This window comes from Micromesistius poutassou (genome assembly GCF_964030765.1).
Source record: "Micromesistius poutassou genome assembly, chromosome: 8".
Lineage (NCBI taxonomy): Eukaryota > Metazoa > Chordata > Actinopteri > Gadiformes > Gadidae > Micromesistius > Micromesistius poutassou.
The window spans coordinates 135,001-147,500 of record NC_140278.1 but is presented as its reverse complement, the minus strand read 5'-3'; positions in this window follow the sequence as shown (position 1 = coordinate 147,500).

Here is a 12,500-nt window from a genome sequence, read left to right as displayed (position 1 = left end):
CTTGAATGATACTTGGTTTTAGTTCCTCACGATGTTTCCTAAAATCAACAACAAGTTCTTTTGTTTTTGACACGTTGAGATCAAGGTAGTTTTCCTCACACCACTTTACAAAGTCAGGTAGGGCGCTGCCATGGTCAGACTCTGAGCCCTCAAGGAGAGTTAGAAGTGCAGTATCGTCGGAGAATTTCACCAAGTGACTGCTTCCATTTTGAGACCTACAGCTGTCTGTGTACAAGATAAAAAGTAAAGGCGACAGGACACAACCCTGGGGTGAGCCTGTATTTGAGACCAGTGGATTGGACATAGTGCCATTTACCAGGACTCTCTGTTTTCTGTCCGTTAAAAAATTTAACAGCAATAATAAAAGCTGGTCGGGTAATTTAAAATATGATGAAAGCTGGTCTATTAAAATATGTGGCTGCATCTTATTAAAAGCAGAGGAGAAATCTGCAAATAAGAGCCTTGCATGAGATTGGGGCTTCTCCAAATGTTTGTAAATTTTATCAAGGATGAAGGCTTTTGCATCCTCTACCCCCCTACCAGCCTGATAAGCAAACTGCAAGGGATCGAGCTTATCGGATACTAAGGAGATAACTTCATCTTTTAGGATTCTCTCAAAAATTTTCATTACCAGAGATGTTAAAGCAACAGGTCTGAATTCATTTAACTCTCTGGGTTTTGTTAGTTTTGGGATAGGGATTATAGTTGATGTTTTCCAACTGGAGGGAAGTTGACAATGATCAGCGCACAGTTGGAAAAGACTTGTGAAAATTTCACTGAGCTGAGTGGCACAGTGTTTTAATGTGCGCCCACAAATTGTATCAGGGCCGGCTGCTTTCCTTATATTAATTTTCTTTAGTAAGGCAGTGACCCTATCTTGTGATATCTCAAGATCTCTTTGAGGTACGAGAGAATTCCTCCACTTATGGACTTCAGAAGTAAAATCAGACCTTTCAAACCGAGAGAAGAACCTGTTAAAAGCACAGGGCAAATCTGCATCATTTATCCCCCCAATGCTGATGTTGGGTCCCCTTTGTACTCTGATTTATGCAGACCATTGACTTCAAGCCCTGCCAGGCTGATCTAATATTACCCCCGCTGAATTGCATTTCTATCTTGTTCTTATATTTTATTTTAGCCTTGGCAATTTCCCTCTTCACTTCTCTGGAGACAGACTTCTTCTCAGAAGAGTCTCCTGTGTAGAAGATCCTTTTCTTTTTGTTTATGACAAGTTTAAGATCTCTAGTTACCCAAGGTTTATTATTTGAATGAATAACAACCTTTTTTGATGGAATAACAGAGTCTGTGCAAAAAGAAACATAAGAGGAAACAGTGTCACAAAGTTCATCAATGTCATCACAAGTACTGAGAAAACAATTCCAGTCAGTGCATTCAAAGCATGCTTGAAGTGCCGAAATATTGTCCTGAGACCAGATTTTAACTTCCTTCTCGGTGCACTGGGGCCGTCTGAAGAGCGATTTGTACAGGGGCATTAGGTAAACACTGTTATGATATGACGCTCCGAGGGAAGGCATGGGCAGGGACTTATAAGCTCCCTTTACAGACCCATAACACAGGTCTATTTTAGAGTTTTTCAAAGTTGTCGAACAGGTTACATATTGTTCATAGGTTCTCATAGTCTTATTTAAAGTGCAGTGATTAAAATCTCCAAGGATGAACTTGGGAGCATCGGAGCAAATTGAGTCAAGTCTGTGTGTGACATCTGCAATCAGCTGTACCGCCGCTGATGCGTTTGCTCGTGGATGAATGTAAACAAGTGTGAAAAAAAGTTGTTGAAACTCCCGGGGCAGATAGTAGGGTCGGAGTGAGACAGACAGTAGTTCGATATCGGGTGTACATATTTTTTCCCGAACCACGGCCGTATTACAGTACCTCTGATTGATATAGAGGCACACTCCTCCTCCTCTGCTTTTACCGGTAATCTCCGATGACCTGTCAAGCCGAAGTGGGCTTCCAAACCCGCTTATAACGAGATCCTCGTCTTTATCCGAGTCATCAAGCCACGTTTCAGTGAATGCCAACAGACACGTTTCTTTAATTTCCTTCTTGAATTTGGCCCACACCTCCAGCTCGTCCAGCTTATTCCTGATTGACTGAACATTTGAGAGTAAGACCGTAGGCAGTGGAGGGAGCCGGCGACGGTTGTCCAGGTTCAGCCTTTTCAGTCTCCGCCGCACGCCACCTCTCCTTCCTCTTTTCCGGCGGGGGGTCCGGTCTGAAAGTGTTCTGACCGGGCCGTGCGGTGTCCACAGCTCAGCTGGGAGTCCCACCGGCATGTCCCCCTTAGTGGAGGTCCGCATGGAGAGAAGGAGCTCTCGGCTGAAAGTGACGCGGCTGCTGCTGCTGCTGGGTCTTCCATTGTGTCCAGCCACCTCTTGCCAGAAGAACGCCAGCGATAGCGTTATCACGCATAAAAGTCCGTATAATTGTGCAACCGAGTTCTTGGCCCACATACTGAGTCACTGATAGACAACCTCCCGCAGGAGTTAACACGCAAGTAAAAGTTAAAAAACAAACAAACAAACAATGAAACGGTAGCCTGCTCGGGTCGCACACAGCTTGCAGCGCCCCGAGACACACACACACACACACACACACACACACACACACACACACACACACACACACACACACACACACACACACACACACACACACACACACACACACACACACACACACACACACACACACAGAGTGGAGAGTAGCATATGCACGGAGAGCCGATGACACGCAGGATACGGTGTTGCGAGACAGGTGTGTTTTGGTAGTTTAAGAATTTAGATAAGGTAGTATTGGAAGCTACAGGTGGTTCGGGAGGAATCCTGTGGGTCCCGTTTTTTTTTCAAAAGAATACTAAAGTCCGTATTGCACGCTGGTTATTTTTTTTTTGTACGAGAGACAACTGTTTCAACTCGATTGTTCAACGGCTTCCACCACCATCGCTATTCCTGGATGCCGTCGTCTCCCGTCGGACATCGGTTACGTGGACATTGTGCTCAAATCCAGGAGGGGTAGGAACGACGACATTAAGGAACCAAACCGGATTATTTTATTTTGTTACTTTTTTATTCTGAGTACTCAGGTTTTCTCTAGTTTTTCTTTTAGTTCTTGGGCCCAAGACAAACTAAAACTGACGTAACAGTTAGGTTATATTGTAAGTTGAACACTGTTAGAACGAATGCAATATATTTCCTTGAAAGTCTTTTCTTTAAAATACATATGTTATTCTCTCAAGTCGTGGTCTTGTGTCGTTGTGTGGGTTGGAGGTCTCATTAATCCTATGTGTATTAGGCTACAAACCAAACTCCTTATCAATCGGATGTGAACCTAGAATCTCAAGTAACCTGATCAAATTTAGATATAGAACTTAAGTTATAGATACCCCGTCTCAAGGGGTCACCGGAAGGTTACAACAGCAAAGCTCTGTCTGCTTCAGATAATTCCTTTGACTTTTCTTTCACACGGATCCGATTCAACATGTCTGCAAAGGCAACATCATCCTTCTGACGCATAATCTCAGTCAGAGTGATCATCTGAAAGTGTTCCTGCCATAGATCAATCTCACATGGGTCATACACACAGAGGGTCTTGGACTGTCTCACTGGTGGAAGCTGGTAAAAGTCTCCAACAGCTATTACTGACATTCCTCCAAAGGGTCTCTGGCAACCTTTGATCTGTTTCAGTCTCACATCCACATAGGCAAAAAGGGGCTTTGACACCATGGACACTTCATCAATGACAATGATTTCAGCATTTAAAAGTTCTGATCGGACTTCATCTAATTTGTTGCCAAGTCCTTGAAATGGAGGTTTTAGGCTTCTCGGCAGCTTGAGGAGAGAGTGCAGTGTTGTGCCTGATATATTAAAGGCTGCAGTTCCAGTGAAAGCAGTCAACAGGACAGTGGGGTTTGATATGTCAGCCTCCTCAGCACGTCCGGGCATTTTGCACAGTATCTTGGATGCCTCCGAGTAGATGCATTTGATGAGATGTGACTTTCCTGTTCCAGCCCCGCCATTTATGTAAAAGAAAAACTGCTCTGAATTTAGGCCGCACACGCGCTTCACACACCACTTTCTGATGGCATAGAATACACATGCTTGTTTCTGATTCAGATTCTGGTACATGTGGCGTAACACTGTGGAGTCTATTGTAGGGGGCTCTCTGATGGCTCTGACTTCTGTTACAGCATTAGCCTGATTACTGTATTCTGGGACATTCTCTTGTACATTGTCATGATCTGGCTCTCTTGCCTCCAGTTCTTCAATACACTCCAACCTAACTGCTTCAGATTCTGGGGCCAGATTACACCATTCGTCAATAATGCCTTTGTTCTGGTCAAACTCCTCGACTGCATTCTCAATTTCTTCAGAGTGTTTCTCGTATTTCTCTCTGTTTCTATTGACAATGCGTTGGACGTTCTCGGGATGGTCGGAACCTGGTAGTTGAGCCCAACCACAATTGTAGAATGACTCATACGTGGGTAAAGACCGTCTTTTCAGTTCCTGGTCTGATCGGTGAGGAAGGTACAGTTTCAGTAACGTGCCGTAAAACTTCTCTGGATATTTCTCCTGTGATGTGCGGTAAAATCGAATGATGGCATGTTTATCACCGATTCTCCTTTGAACAAAACCCATCTCGTTTAGCAGGGGCAAAACATGTTTACATTTTGTCTCTTGGCCATAGACAATTCTGCAAGTAGAGGCAAAGTCAGCCAAGCACATCGCCTCAAACTCTGGTGTTTCAGGTCTGGCCTTGTATTTGTCGGTCAAGGATGTCATCCACACATTTTCACATTCTGATGTTGTGTTCTCCAGGTATGACACGGGGCGACTCATTCTTACTGGGTTGTCATCTGTTGGTATGAATATGACATCGCGTGAGCACTTCTTCATGCTAATACCACATGCCCGAGTCACACACTCCTGAGCACTGACCTCTCTCTTTTTGGAATATGCCTGCATGATTTCCCTCATTTCATCACGTTCATCGGTGTTGTCCCTGTTTGAGTTCTGAATGAGTGTTTTAAGATTCTCACTAACAGAGTTCTCACTTTTGCATATGTATGTGCAGATGTAATGTATTAAACTGTAATAATTGAGTATAAACTGCACATCAATGTTAGCGTCCCAGGCATCGAGTAGATGCCATTGAGTAAAGGTTGTATCCATTTACCCAGCAGTCCTTTGGATCGCGCTTCATTACCACTGTGCTGGATTTGGTCATCATGTGCAAGCATTGCTCATACTCACAGTGTTAAATTACATTGAGCCAGGAGCTGTTCTAAAGTCAGGGAGGCAGTTTGAGGTTCATTCAGCAGCAGGTTCAGTGGTCTGAGCTTTGACTTTGCTTTTTCCAGTGCCAGTGAATCATCAGTGTCTCCGGGTCTTGTTATCATCGTCTTTCCGGAGGGTGGTTTGGGAAATCCCAAACGGCATTCAGAGCTGAGACTTTTGAAACAAGTCCTTGTGTGGTTTTTGCTGTGGATTTGCAGTTCTGTTACCTTCTTGTACAGTTTGTGTTGTGTACGTGGATCAGGTAGCTGGGCTGTGATGTATTTGGACACAAAGTTACACACAATCTGATCATCATCTTCCTCAAACTTGGGTGCGTCTTCTACCCATACGAGGCAGTGTATGTGGGGGCTTCCTCTGTGCTGAAACTCCACTCGGTAAAAGAAGTCAACAACATTGCCAAGGGGCTGTGCAGGAGACAAGATTAAATCTCTGTATAAGGTCTCAACACGTTTATCAAACATTCACATTGTTGTCACAGGATTGCTTCGCAATATCTCACACTTTGTGGCCCAGTCAAGCTCCTCAAAATTAACTTCCTCACCCTGCTGTGTTTTAATTGCTTCAATCACCTCAGGCCAACGCATTTCTGCTGCCGAAAATGTACAAAAGAATGTCGGCGTTCCCAACTGTCTGATCATGGCAAAAAGATCCCTTGTGGTTTTCTCCCAATATGCCGGTGTACCTTAGCCTGGTGCTACCAGACCATCGTACTTCATTTCATTTGTACAGAAGGTCTGGAACTGCTGTAATTGGCAAACGTTCACTCACTTGGAGGCGGGTGTCTGTTGAAGTTTAAAACTATTGGATCTGCCCAGTGCCACTCTGGATCTGCCATAACCAATCGCAATAGCGTTTGGTCGTGATGTATGTCATACGCCGGGACCGGCCGGAAACTACGTTGCGCGCATGCGCAGGCTGTGTACACAAACAAAACAAGATGAAGCGTGAAGATGTCTGCAGATAGCTGCAGGTTTTGTTCATCTAATTTTAGAGTTCAAGGAACAATTACAAATTCTACATTAATATTCGATAGTAAGGACAGAGATAATGTTTGCAGTCAACTGTCGAGGCTGGGTCTTGTCATTGACAATACGTCGCTACTTCGACGTCATCGTTCTCAGCCACTTCCTCTGTTCGCTGATTGGTCACACAGAAATTTGTTCGGGCAAAATCCCACTAACAAGCCCCAGCCCCAGACTGACTACTGAAGGGAAAATGAAATTTGGGAGGAAGTAGGTGGGCGGGCGGAGCCAGGCTAGGTGTACCTCTCAGTGGCTGCATGAATCTGACTGCGTCCTTATTTTGCACCAGTCTCTCAACCTCGCGTTTGTCTTGCAACATTCCTGAGGTTATTGTGCGTCCGTCTCTGGTGAAAGGTTTTCCTTTGCGTAACTGTATTGTCATGCTGGAAGTTGCCAAGTATATTTCACTGACAAACTGTGCAAAGAACAAATAGTTTGTGTCTCTGGCAAACCGATCATCAACACCGAAAAGCCTTGTTTTGAAATACTTACTGGGTGTTAATTTAATATGTCTCTTTTCATCCAGTGTGTTTTGACCAGTGGGAAACTGAACAGGGAAAGCCATGGCCTCCAGCTTTGGTGTTCTGAAAAAGCTGACTGGACTATTTCTTTCTGCAGGGGCAACAGAGTAGATCCCTTCACTAAAACATAATATCTCCTCTGAAACATCACGTGGCTGTAGGCATGACTCTAGAGCAAGACCACCATTAGGCATGTCACCTTCCTGTTCAGAATCATCTCTCTGCTCCTGTGGTCGACTATCACAAACTGGCATGTCATTGTTTTCATTCTCATTTTCAGGATTGTTTTCTGCCTCACACAGTGCATTACTCTCAGACCTTTCAATTTCCATCAAATCATCTTCATCAAAGTCGTCATTCTCCATGTTATCGTCATCATCGTCATCCTCAGGATGTGTTGGGTCACATAACTCAGCCTCATCTCTGATAGTTATGTCATTATATTGTGGGTGAATGAGTTTGAGTTTATGCAGCGCCTGCACTACTTTAGACCAGCTTACAGTCTGGAACAGCTGATGACCTCTGTAACACAATCGTCTCTTCAGTTTCACTCTCATGACTTGAGACTCACTTCTCAGTCTGGGTAGAGCATTGACTGTTTCCTGTACCTCAGATGGGACACATACTACGTTACCCTGTATTGCTCTCTGTCGCCCTTTTGGAAGAGGAATAATTTTGGCAAACGTTATGCACTTGGCGATGAGATGTCTCTCCAGTATGTTGAGATCAGACAGCTCAGGTGGAATGTCAACTAGCTCCAAGTTGTTTGCTACAGCGAGGGTCGGCAGGGCTCCATTTTTAAGATGACTATGGCACGTATGACAAATCCACTCTCTCCTTCTCTCATCGGGCACCATGCAGCGTTGTTCATTTCTGCAGTCATCATCACAGACATGAACATACTTTCCTGTCAGGCATGCTGCCACCACGTCTGGATTTTTGACATAATTCGACCTTGTGCAGGGTTTTACTTGGTTTGGAAATTATGCCTTATGGCAGACAGTACACACATAAGTGGGGCCGGCCTTTATTTGCGATCTGAAAACCGATATGGCTTCTTTGACCAAAGAGTTGTCACCCTCTCTGTCACTCTCAAGTGTTTGTCTATTTAGCAATCTGTATTTCCTTTTTATTTTCATTGCACATCTCATGTTATGAATTATCCTAAATGCAAGATTGTTCTTATACCTGTCTCGCATACGTTGTCTCATTAGTTGCCTGTGTCTGACTCTGAATGCTTGGTCATGTGCATAACGCCGCTGCCTCTGCTTGAATTCTACATTGTTGGTAATATACTGTTGTTTTTTCTGTTTATGTTCAGCATTGTTTCTGTAACAGTTGTCCATATACAGTTTCTGCCTCTGCCTGAATTCTACATTGTCCTTGTATCTGTTGGTAATGTACTGTTGTCTTTTCTGTTTATGTTCAGCATTGTTTCTGTAACTGTTGTTCATGTGCAGTTTCTGCCTCTGCCTGAAGTCAACATTTTCTCTGTATTGGGTTGTTACATATCTTTTTTTCTTTTGTCGTAATTCCGAATTGGTTCGATAGTGGTTAGTAGTGTAGTTTTGTTTTCTTTGTCCAATTTCTTCATTGGAATAATTCCTCTTTGAGTATGATTTTTTTCTTTGCTCTGTATTTTTCCTCGGAAGCATACTTTTCATTTGCTTTCCTATTTTTATTCTCCTTTCTTTGTGATTTATTTTCAGAGAGCAATAGTCTCATCTTATATGTTCTCCTTTGGTGTTTATTTAGTTTTGACAGTTTCCTGGAGATGTCATCTAAGACATTATCACTGGCAACAGTATTTATCAATGGAGCAGATAAGTTTGATGCATGTGATGGGACCGATATCAAATTAAATTCACTTGATGGTTCCGTTTGGGTATAAGGGCATATGACATGAACCTCTTGTTGTTCCCCAGATGACATAGAAGTGATGGACATTCCCTGTAATATGTTATCGGGGAAATCAATGGCATCACTGTTTGTCCTTGCTGCAGTTGACTTTGACCCACTTTGAGGACCATCATGTGATGTGACAGAATTCATCCTTGATGGTTCTGATTTGGTTTCCATATCAGTGGTTACCTTAGGTCCAATCTTATCGGAGACATCGGTGACAAGTGTTTGTCTTTGGAGCACTCATTCCCGTCTCATTTGGAAGGGCATCATCATCACCCAACAGAGCGGTCGATACAGCAGCAGTGCGAGTTGTAGGCCGGCTCTCTGCGTCTTGGGTAGCATCAGGTTGGCTGTGTTCACATTGTAAAACTCCACAGGCTTCAACTCATAGTTACAGTACGACTTTGTGCCCAATATCTTGTGATACGTTATGAGCCTGTCAATCATTTGACTGAGATGTGTGAATGACAGCATGACCGCAGTACCAGGAGCGTGTGAATCCAGGGGTCGGGGCAAACCTTTGGCTGTTCTGGAGTGTGGATCAAAGAAACCATATCTGCCTGACCTGGTCCTGAAAACGGCAATACATAACTGTCTCATCAACAGCAGTGCATACTGTACATCTGATAACAAGCAGCTTAGTCCTGCCTCTAGATCCAGAAAGCTATCTACAGCTCCAGGTAGAGGTTCTCCAAATGAGCCATATCTGGAAAGCTGCGTCATGTCAACGCAAGGTATGTACCTGCGTGCAGGAGCTTCATCAGGGAGCTCATCGCTAGTCAAATGGATACTTTTAGGAAACCTTTTCCTGGCCTCTTTGTACATCACATTACCCTTATCCAAAACAAGGTCAAGGTCTGCTCTGGTGATGTTTTCATTATCATAAAGGAATGCAAGAAATGTTAGTGAGTTACAGGTACACTGCTTATTTCTGTATTCTCCATATTTATGAGAAGCCTGGCTGCGGGATGCACAGACAGATGTTACAGAAGGCTGATATCCGAGTTCTACACAGTCTGCCCGAGAAGGACCTGGTACACAGGAAGCATCGCTTGGACGTCCCCTCTTTACAATGTCTGCGTAAGATACCTCTGGCACACATGGCACATCACTTTGACCTCTGTGGTTTACCTGGGAAGCATGAGACGGCCCTGCTACACATGGATCATCATCACTGTGAACTCCTTTCTTAACAATGTCTGCATATGATACCGGCGATACACATGATGCATCATGTTGACCTACATGTGTTTCACTTTGAGCTTGAGGTGACCCAGACGTTTGGACTTCACTGCTCTGAGGACCCACACCTTCTGCTTGTTCAGTTGTTGCAGAGTGAATCTTATCCAACGTCTGCTGGCGCAGGCGGCTTTGAGCTTGCGACCTCTTGTTCTTTCTTGGCATGGTTGATGTGCTCAATGTTTTACACAACAAAGTTATTAAACACAAAGGAGATCTGTCGATGCAAAATTGTTGTACTTGAATGACAATAACTGAACACTAATGTTTTTGTAATACAAATGACCCAAATTAAAAGACAGCAATCTGAAAATTAAACCTCCTTTATATATTCAGAATGAAATAAGACACTTCAAACAATTCAATTTCTCGTCAAACAATGTGAGTTGGTCTGTAGATGAAGTACAATTATATTTGAGGCAGGGATGAATAATACAATGTTTTAGTGGTATCACTTGTACACTTATTTACACAAGTCGCGTATACAAAAACTGATTAAGTACAGTCAAAAAATAAAGATAGTTGCAATCAAAACACATATGGTTTAATATTTGTTCAGTTTAGTTCCAATATTCAAAGTATAGTATAGTAGTAGTAATATATATATAGTAGTATAGTAATAGTAGTAGTTATATATAGTAGTAGTAATATAGTAGTGTAGTAGTAGGAATATATATATAGTAGTAATAATATAGTATACTAGTAGGAATATATATAGTAGTAGTAATATAGTAGTATAGTAGTAGTAATATAGTAGTATAGTAGTAGGAATATATATATATAGTAGTAATATAGTAGTATAGTATAGTAGTATAGTAATAGTAGTAGGAATATAGTAGTATAGTATAGTAATAGTAGTAGGTATATAGTAGTATAGTATAATAGTATAGTAATAGTAGTAGTAATATAGTAGTATAGTAGTATAGTGATAGTATAGCAGAGGGGAACCTTCAGGGCCTTCTAGGCCTTCAGAGAAGGCCTTAAAAATTGTAAACCAAAAAATATGAGTATTAAATAATATGTGTATATATATATTTTTTTTAAACGATTTAATTTAATTTAATACAATACATTTAATACATTTTCTCTCATCTATGTTCTAAAGTTAAGTTTACTGTCAAGTTCACATCAGCAATGAAAGGGTTACTGTCCTGAAACGTGTTATCCAATCAGAATCGTCCGTCTCTATCGTAGCCCGGTTAGCTAGCTCATTGATTGGTTAGGACTTCACGAATCTCGGGGAAGGCCAAGCCATGTGTTTTGGTTTGGAGAGTGATGGGAAAATTGACCAATCACGGTTTGATTTTAAGTGGGCGGGACAAAAACAAAAGATCGTAGGCCTTCGTGAAGTCCGAACAGGGGCAGAGTGGTGAGTGCCGTTGAGAGACAGTTAAATGGCGGACGAGAGCGACGTATGGATTTTTGTGCGTATTATGGAGCCGTTTTGGTCCATGTTTGTAAGTCTTTTTCCCCACATGATTATATTTTCATAAGTTGCAACAAACGGGGTCGAAGTGTGTGATTAAAAAGCACCACGGTCTGCTTCCCGTTCACGCATCGCCTCCTTCAGATGCAGAGACTTTGTGTTTATTTGTTTTAAAACATGAAAAATGTAAGAACCGGAGCCGGTCGGACTACTGAAGGCCCAGCTGTAGTGCTCACGGTTCGCCACTGTAGTATAGTATGGTATTATTGAGTGTATGGGGCAGGGCAATGGCGCTGCGGGAGAGAAAGGCTTTTTAAGAACAGTGTTTCCACTGCGGGATAGGAAAAAACAGTGGGAAGTCCACTGGTAGAAGAGACGCAGGAAACTGCTGGAAACAAAGTGTTGACCTCGTTGGCCCTTTAGGAAAGGAGAACGGTGTTAAACACCAGACAGAAAGAGAGCTGCATTGGCAGTATCCGCAGCTTGACAGGAAAAGCAGTGTCAAATCACAAACCACTGCAAGGTGTGAGAAGTGTTGGATTCATCCACTTAAGAAGACAGAGCAGTGCTGGCAGTATCCATTATGGTATAGGAAAAGCAGTGTTGGCTTTATCCACTGCAGGAAAAGCAGGGTGCTTCGCAAACAGCTGCTGGAGAGGGGGGAGGAGAGGAGATGGGAGTGGGGAGTGGGCAGGAGATCGGCCAACCTGAAAAAAATAAAAATACAGAGATTACAATTAATGAATCAATTACATGATCAAATGATTGCAATGTTTTTGAATGTTAGTTTTTTGGTTCAGGTGGATTGATGCAAACCTATTTGGAAGAAACTTGTTCTAAACTATATCCACATAGTTTAGAACAAATCAAAAACATATGATACATAAGTGACAAATGTTTTCCAAGCCATAAAAGCATATATTAAAATCAAGACTATCTATAATTGGACGTTATTAAGATGGGATATCTATAATAAAGAGTGCCCTCACACCTAATTGACCAATTGTGGTAATCATAAGCCTGAACAATCATACACATTAGCCCACTTGTCCTGGTCCGACACCATTTT